At 40.5% G+C, this 9,271-nt stretch overlaps 1 pseudogene; it reads right to left on the bottom strand.

Moving 5' to 3' along the window:
- Positions 1-6,667: 6,667 nt before the first annotated feature.
- LOC104368598 lies at positions 6,668-8,123 on the bottom strand (annotated as a pseudogene).
- Between the last annotated feature and the right edge of the window lie 1,148 nt (positions 8,124-9,271).

Below are 9,271 nucleotides of genomic sequence, written 5' to 3'. Positions count from 1 at the left end.
AAGGTACTTTTATACACTTTTTGCATGGTGACAAATACGCAACTGTGAAACACCAAGAACCACCTCTAACAAAGGATTTAGGGGCCTAAATGGGACTTAGGGGGAATGTAGGTAAATCCAGAATGGTGACCCTGAAAGGCACCACTCAAACGCTGCTTAACATTTCATTCTATTTCTTTTTTTTCAGATACCCTTTGTTTAAGAGGGTGAGTAAGCAGCATAGCACATATGTCATCTTCAAGTACAGTCATAATCTAGAAAGTGGATGAAGGGTTTCATGACTCTGGTATCAAAGGTAGGGACGTTATGTCTCCTAATTTGTCAATGAAGAGAGGAGGACTTCTGATGTGTAAAGGATCTTCCCCTTACTGACTATATGAAGGGTCTACATTAAACAGACCGGACAACCTCTTATATCCTATTTTTGAGGACTAAAACTGCCTTGCTCTAGTGTGCACCATGCATCAGAAATGCCAGATTTTTCCTTCTTATACCTGGGTGACTGTTCTTCATCATGCCATTGTCATTCATATTTTATGTGCCAACCTACTGGGATTTCCATATCCTCTGATCCCTCTAAAATATTTAGGTCTTTCAGATATGGTCTTAGAGCATATATCTAGAGCCTGAGTCCTAAAAAAGGTTATTTCCTTTCCTGAAGAGAAGGTCCTGAACCAGGGATCTTAAGTAAAGGAAGTGTGCTAGCTCCAAAAAAGGGGAGTATTTCCTATAAGCTCTTGCGGTCAGTTTTCTATTGCAAAACTCCAGGCTGATTTTATGCAGCCTAGATGAGCAGTAGAAGGACTATGTCTCCAGAAGCTTGTCCCCTCTTATTGACTCTGTTAGACTAGCTGATACAAGGTACTACTTTTCCGTATGTCATTACTTGTTGACTTCAAGATAATTCATTAGGAGCGCTCTAATTTTGAAGTTTAAGTGCCTTGCATACAGGTGTCTTTGTTCAAAATGAGCTCAACAGACTTAGTATGAACTCTAGATAAATGTTAACTGTCAATCTGTGAATCCATCAAATATTCCACTCAAGGATTGGTTTGTTGTTGTGTTTTTTTTGTTTGTTTGTTTATTTGGTTGGTTGTTTTTTTCTGTTACAACATCTCTTTGATTTTTTGTAGTGATGAAAATGGATATATTGTGTTCTGTACTAGTGTACCTGTTAAAAATACTTGAATTACAGAAGTTCAGCTCCAAATACATACATACCTACCTATTTCCTCACATACTGGATGGAGTAACATTTAGTATACCTAAACCTTACCTCAAGACAAGGCAAGTCTTGTGCCATATGGAGTAAGCAGTCCATCTGGTATTTGGTGTATAGGGCACTGTTGCTTGTCTTTCATCATGATCCAAATGGCAGAAGGTACCACAGACCACCATGCATGCAGACTAAGCAGTTCAATAAATTGTTGAGGAAGCAAGCATGGACCTTTCAGAGAACTGTGCCTGAATTTCTCATTTGTGGGGCAACTGTGCGGGGTGTACTAGAGTTGCTTTCACAGTATTCAGATACTTCCATGGCTAGGTAATGCCAGGAATGGAAAATGACAAAACATACGTGCTGGCAAACTTCAACAAAAGGATATCTAGTATAACCAGTATGCTTCTTATCCCTACTATCATTTTCACAACATCCAAAATAAGCAAATTTGCACACATGTGGAACCCGCATTCACCTTCTATCACCAGTTAGTTGATTGATTAAAGATTACATCTGATTAGAAGAACAGTTTTTTGTTAGGAAACTAGCTACTCCAGATTTCTACTGTTCCTTAACTAAAGAGTTAAGCATTGGAAAGTCAACCTGCAAGGGTTAGGTGTGTTAGGTGAATCTTTCATCCGACCTAATACAGCCATGCTTCTGCCACCAGTATGACTATGAAAGCTCTTCCTCCACTGATTTAACAGTACCAGTCATGTACATGAAAATAGCAGGCTTTCAGAAACCAACGTTTCAGTATTGCACAAGTACCTCTGTGAGTGGACTCATACTTACCTATTCAGTGACTAACGAGACTTTCTTCTGTTTCCAGTGCACAAAAGCTGACAAGGTGCAAGGGTCTCAGTCCAGACACTGAGGTGCTGGAATAAGCTGAGACCTTGCGTCACTGGTATCTACAGAACATTATCATTTTGGGAATCTACCTAGCTCTTCCTGCCACAGTTTATGAATTCACGTTCTGACAACATGAAGCCATACAGGACCTTCAGTAATGCTCTAGAAAACACAGAGAACTGTTAGAACACACACTGAGAAGGCTGAGAGGCTGGTATCATTTGCAGAAACAAAACTTAGTAAACCTAAAACTGTCAGTGCAGGGTGCAGCAGCGTACAATAACTGATGTCTGTAAGTGCTTTTGCATAGCAAAAGTGTGGAAGTCATTGATCAGCCATGGAATCAACTATTTGCAGGGTGGTGACTGGAAAGAGAATAGTCCCAGGTTGAGAAAGACCAAGGACAGTGTGCTACACATGCTCATATTTCTGTCCCATGCTGTGTTTCTAATGTGTACCTGCCAGGTCTTCTTACTCTGCTTGTCTTCAGATGTTGTTCATACTTTTTTTATTTAAACTGTGTGAGGAAGGAATTGCTGGTATGCATTGTTATCTTGTTCTTAATAAGCATTCTAGACTGTGACAAATTTTCTACTGAATTAGATATTCAGCTTCTGGTCGTTTGGATGCCATTTCAGGCTCCAAAGCTTGCCTGCAGTAAGGTCCTTTGCGTAGCTACTGCTTCTTTCCTCATGAGGGGACCAGCAGCAAGCAGCTCAAACGAAACTTTATGTCACTCATCATTCGTGCTTTTGTAGGCAGCACAGTGACGTCAGCTCTGCCAGCTTTAATTGCGGAAGGGATGATAGAAAGTCCTTTGGTTCTGCAGACAGACTAAGCTCAATAAGTCACTTCTTTGAGCTCGCTCATGGTTTCTAATAACTGCATCCTCTCTCTTACACTTATCAGTGAGAGGATTGGTTGTCTAATTGTCCCAGAATTAAGTGTGCAGCAAACACTCAGTCATTCTTTCAGATCTTCACTATCTCCATGCTACTTTCCATCGTAGGAAATACCCGAATGTAAGAAAAAGCTAAAGGAAGAGCAATTTGAAGAGGCTGTGGTTCCTTAGGTACTCTGGTTTTGAAAACAAAGGCATGCAAAGTGGTCTACACTGAGGCCTACACTTTCATTAGCAGAGTGACAGTGCCAAGGCTTGCACCAGGATCAATAAAGCATTATATATACAAGCTCATCCGTCGCCGTGGGAAAAGCACTGCAGGAGTGCATGGTCTCTCTCTCTCTTCCTGACCACTTTCCCCAAGGCTCTGCCCTTGCTCTTCCTTTGCCAGCCATACTGTGATCCCTTTCATCTGGTCGTGGAACTTCACGTACATCAGAGCCTCCAGCCCCTCTTACAGCAGCCACGTGCTAAATGGAGCAACTACATTTGCAGAATACTGGCAGTAAAATATGCTTGCTTGGTGTTAGAAATACACCTCCTACTTCACAGAAATAAAAGCTGTGGATTGTCACATCTAATGTGCCAGACTATTTTGATTTCAACAGTTCAGAGGCAGAGAATGATTTTGTTTAAAGCAGCCTCAGGCTGAGCCATGCTCAACTGTTCTTTGGGAGTAGGGGGATCTAGAAAAGGGAGATGGATGAATAAAAAAATTGTTAACTTTCAGTGGCCAACAATTTATCTGCCAACAGTACGATACGGATTGCTTAGAGAACTGTTTTGTTAGTTGCTTGTCTAACCTCCACTTCCTTTTTTCCTTTCTGTAAATGTTAAGGGCTGCATCCAGAGCTGTATTCAGAACGACACGCATAGCAGAGGAAGCATCACAAGGTTCAAAACAGGACCTTACACACCCTGATACCCGTTAGGAAGCTTCCTTCCTCCTGCAGGGAACGTCACCTCATCTGACTAAACCTGTTCCAAATTGAAGAACCAGGTCAAAGCAGTAACCTAGACAACTCCGATGTTACAGCTAACACTACTATTTATATATCTACTACAGAGAAGGGAATAGTTACTCCCTTACCTGTTTCCTTTTTCTTTTGCTCACTGGGCTTCTTTTAAGCAGGTGCTGCCATTCAATTGGTGTTTGTCAGCTCCATCAATAAGCAGAAAACCTGAGGGACTTACGGGTTCCTTATAGCTCCAGTTGCAAAGTTAGAGAATGGGATTGCAGGTATTATTTTTAATTCCCTTTTTTAATGTTGGACATTTATCCTGTTTGTTTGCTTTAGATGCTTGCGGTACTACCATGTAACCTGGAAAATTCTCAGCTGAGCAAACTGCTCAGAACTTAGTGAGGTGTTTGATATTTTTATGGTTTTAATCAAAATAGTGGTGCTTGGTATACTTTCAAATGTAACTAGGATTTGGATGTGTTTATCTAGCTAATTTTCAGAACGTTGAGATAACACGCACCAGTGCAGCAGGTTTACATTCAGCTTTGCAAATCAGGAAGAGCACCGTAAGAGGAAATGATGGGTTAAATACAGATGAGTTGTAAAGAGCCTCTGAGAACAGAAGGTCTACAGAATCATTGATTGCACATGAACAGAGATTGCTATAATTTGTGGTTATGTAGGAAACTCACCATAAATCACTGTAAGATTCAGAATCTTGCAAATCCATGCTGGGATCTGAAGAAGTTTTCAGTGTGAATAGTTGAGTGATGCATGATCCTGACATAGTAGTGTCAGGTTATCATTGCAGATGTTATCCAAAAACTAGAAGGAAAAAACACTTCCTAGTGTGGCTGAAACCACTAGGCACTGCAGTGTTCATAGAGGTTCTGGTGACAGGAATTTTGAATTTACTTTCCCTTTATGGTGTCAGAAGGAGTAACATAAAATTCTGTATCCATGTTTGAAAACAGTCTCAGTTTTAAGTTCAACCCAGCTGTACCCTGAGGCTGAAACATGGCCATGTTTTGGCAGCAGGGAAGACTGCCATATGTTGCAGTGATAAAGAAATTACACTGATGCCAAACTCTAAAGTTAGACATAAAAAATATGTAAGGGAGTATGTTTATAGCAATATAAGCTTTTATATATATAGAGAGAGAATGAAAGAGCCTTACAGGTCTGTATTTAAGGATCATTTTTCTGCCTCTTTAACAGTCATGCATTTCGTAGATGCTGCAAGCCACAATTCACTATTGTTCTTGAGAGAAGTTGAATGTAATACATAAATCCATTGCATTTCCCTATTACACAGAATTGCTTGCTGTCTAGCTCCCAGCTTCCAATAGCCACAGGACAATTCCATTCTTTGAATAAGTTCTTACTTATTGGCTGGCTTTTAGTGAGCACATACTGGAAATCGATATGAAGATTCTTTTTTTTTAGCAGTCATTCAGTCAAGCTTCTAAATGAGAGCATGGATGTGGGGATCCTGAACATGGCTGGCAGCAATGTGACATAATCTTTTTTTAAGGTCAGTATAGACCATTGGTTTGTAATTCTCATGGGTGACTTCCAATGCTTTTAAAAATTGTCAATTAGTTTGTTTTAGTGCCAGCAGTATGTCAAGGATCTTTGAACACAAAAGACTATTTGTATTCTTGATAGATCTGTTGTAGGATCTATTCATACAGTGTGGTAGTTCCAAACCACATCTACTACAACTTAATGCAAAACAAAATATCCAATACAAAACACTGATCTCAATCATAAACCTTCTGTTTTCTATTGTAAACACTGAAGCTGCTGTTTCTCATTGCTGAAGAAGGACTGCTACTGATCCATAAAGATGACTGTCCGAGCAGTTTTAAATTATCTTCATTTACCAGTATCCTAAGACACATCTGTGAGATTGCTAAATTGCTGAGAACAGACAATAGATTCCACCAGCATCTTCTTGCTTTCACCATTTATGTCCTTGAGCTCTTGAAAGAAATTATCCAGAGATGCAGTAAATTTGTTTTGAAGCAGAAGTTTTACTGCTGACTAGGTCCAAAGTTTCCAGGTAAACATTTTCTTGCCCAGCAGTGATGGTGGTCTTCAAACTTTTGTTTTTTGACAGTATACCAGCCAAGTTCTTATATATGTCCTGTGCCAACAGGCCCAGCTGGCTTTGCAGCAAGGACACTAATTCATCTGCATTCTTTGTATATACAAACTTTGCCATTTTCACTTCCCTTAAATTCTCGCAACATTTTGCAGCTGAGAAAAAACACTGTCTGTTTCTTCCTGGATTTTTTTCAGAGTGAGACAGAGGTATTATTTTCTTTTTTATGGCTATCCATCTTATCAGCCACAGCAGAAAATTTCCTCTTGTTATTCTGAAACTGACAGTTTAGTTCCAGGACAATTTCCACAGTTGGTGTCAAGATATTTAATGCTCTTCCTAATCCACATATATACTCCTCAGTCAACCTCAAAAGCTCGTCTTTACTAGCAAATGGCAGAGTTCTATTTTGTAATATTTTTTTCAGATGTATAAGAAAGTTCAGTGGTCAGCAATTTTTTCAACAGAGGCAAAAGACATTCGTATAACTAATGCAAATACATTAGCCGCTGAACAACTGGTAGATAGAAGGCCACCTATAAAATATGCATAAGATGTCAACATCTGTTGCTGCTTCAGACTGTTCTCACTAACTGAATCTTGTATTTTATTGAACAGGACATTCATTTATGCTGTAAATGTATTTGGATGGTAGCATTGTGTTGGTCAACAGCCTTCTTATGATCCAGTTTTGCATAAATACATCCTTTGCATTAACAGTACTAACCAAATGGCTAGATGTGCCATGAAGTTTTTCTTAGGTGTTTTCCAGAACTGAAACCACATATTCTTTCTCAGCCGGAGGCTTCTTGCAGATTTGTCTGTGCTTCTTACAGTTCTTTCTCCTTGATTTACAGGTCTGTTTTCACTGTTGAGGTTCGCTTTTATTAATTGTGAATCATTTAGTGATTGTTTTCACTTTTTCTTCCATGGCACTGATTATGTCAATATACTCAGCGACTTATTCTTCCTGAACTATCAGCTTTCCTTTAAGGGCTTCATGAATTTTCAGCAAAAATATAGATTCCATTTTACTCTTGTGAAGCAGTGAGGTCTCCTTTTAGATGTTCAATTACTCCAGTATCTTCCTTAACAATAGCTTCTTTTGGCAGCTGCTGGTTAACTTCAGGCTCCATTATGTTCTTTGCTCTGTCAGCATACCCTAGTGTACTCAGAGTTTCCTCAGGATTTATAGATGTGGGAGAAACTGTGGCAATTATTGATGTTCTTTGTTGTTCTCCAAGAGAGTCTTGAAGGATTCTGTTAGGATTCTCTATGTCTCCTTCCACAAGAGCAGTAATAACTCTTTCACCAGTCAGAACAAACTACTTTGTACTTCCAGCTTTGCAGGCTCTTTTATCAACTGCCCCGAACTGAAATGTTCTCACTTCCTGCACAATCAGCCAAGTTTATCTTCCCAGTTCTAACAAGCTTTTGTCCATTTGTTCTGGTTTCTTTCATATGGGTGGTAACAGAAAACACAGAGTAGGATCAATGGGAATATGCATTTATGTAAATAGTTGCAGTAGTTTGCAGTAGTTCTTTTTGCTGCACCTCCTTCCAAGATTTGGTAGTCTTTATTTTTGTTATGTACAAGTACTTCTTCCCAGCTTTTCACATTTACACCTGTCTTGTTTATGCAATCATCAAACACCTGCAGTCTTTCTCCAGCACTGGGAACAGGATTCAGAAGATCAAAAAGCTCATTATAGATTTCCAGGAGAGAAAATTTTACCAAAAAAAAAATCAGTATCAATCTCTGAGAGTTTTTCTGATATTTGATACAATGTATTGTACCTGGTAGCAAATCCTCTTCCCAAGCATGTTCTTCCTTGGGGCTCCCCCTTAAATTGAGGTCTTTCCAATACCAGTTTGGCCATAATTGATCACTGTGCAGTTGTACCCATAACAACTTCATCCAAAATGTGACAGCACTCCGACAGATATCGGTTGTCCATGACTCCTCCAGTGCAGACTCTTAACTTCTTTTCTTGCTTGATCACAGTCTACAAAAGCATAGGCACTTCCTTTACATCCTGAGGCATTAGACGACCTGCACCACACCACCTCCTGCATGTTCTTGCCCTTCACGTTCTTTGTGTAGCCACTTCCCTGGAAGTGCGAGGAAGCCTTGCTGGGTCTCAGGGCCAGGAAAATCCGCCCGGAAAAGAGGCAAAGCACGGACTGTCCCGCAATGCTTTTGCAGCCCTTCGAACTCCTGCCAACTGCCCGCTGCTCACATTCTGCTTACCTCAGCCACCAGCACTGTGCCTCCTGCAACTCCACGCTCCAGTTCCTGCCATGTTTCTAGTTACAGTGGCTCAGAAGTGTCTTGAATGTAGGGGGACTCTGCTCATCACTTACCTTGTCATGTGTACACTGTGCAGTGCAGCAAGGTGTGGGCATGTTTAAGCTAACACTGGTCAAAATAGCCCTGGAATAAAAGGTAATGTAGCCACAGTAGTTCTGTATTGCACATGAGGTAACTGGCCCTGTCTTTATGCCCCCCTTTTGAAACAGCAGTGGGACTCTGCTTAGTATTGCACTGCATCAGCAGCAAGCTTCTTGAAGCTTGACTTAGAGAAGCTTTGTATTACTACACAAAAGGCACCATATACAGCATCTGGAGCATTCTCTGCACTGACTTTCCAGTTTTTACTGTCTGCTCTGCAGATGCGGAATTGTATTTCTAGATGCCTTTTGTGGACACCTTACAGCAGAACAATTCATCTGTCAGCAGGCTTAACTAAGGACCCTCGCTCTGAAAAATGTTTTAGGGAATTGTCATCTGAAAAAGACTTGAGCTCCTCTGATGTGGCATGTATGTAAAATTTAATATGGAGGTATACTGGAGATGGAGGCAGAGAATTTGGGGACCTACTGCTTTTGTAATAACTGTACAGCTCAGAAAACAGGAACTGACGCCTAAGAAAATCCAGGAGCAAAATGTGGCCTCTGCTCAAAGCCAGAGCTGCTCCATGCAATTCTCAAAATAGTATTTCTTCCTGCATATTAAAGCACTATCCAGTCTTCTTAAAGTATATGAGCGGCTCACTAATCTTTTCTGATTCCCCAGAACGTTCTTCACAATCATGAGATCGGTTAGAGGGTGAGGGAAGAAAAGCTCCCACCACCTCACAGTTCCATGAGGCGAGGTTGAAAGAAAAGCCGTTGCTGAGCCTCACCGCAAAGCCAGGTTCTCTTCTGCCTCTGCAAAGGTGGCGCCT

The sequence above is a fragment of the Tyto alba genome, unplaced genomic scaffold (assembly GCF_018691265.1).
Source record: "Tyto alba isolate M040663 unplaced genomic scaffold, T.alba_DEE_v4.0 Super-Scaffold_40, whole genome shotgun sequence".
Taxonomy (NCBI): domain Eukaryota; kingdom Metazoa; phylum Chordata; class Aves; order Strigiformes; family Tytonidae; genus Tyto; species Tyto alba.
The sequence above is the reverse complement of the archived record's forward strand: the minus strand, read 5'-3'. Positions and strand labels throughout refer to the sequence as shown.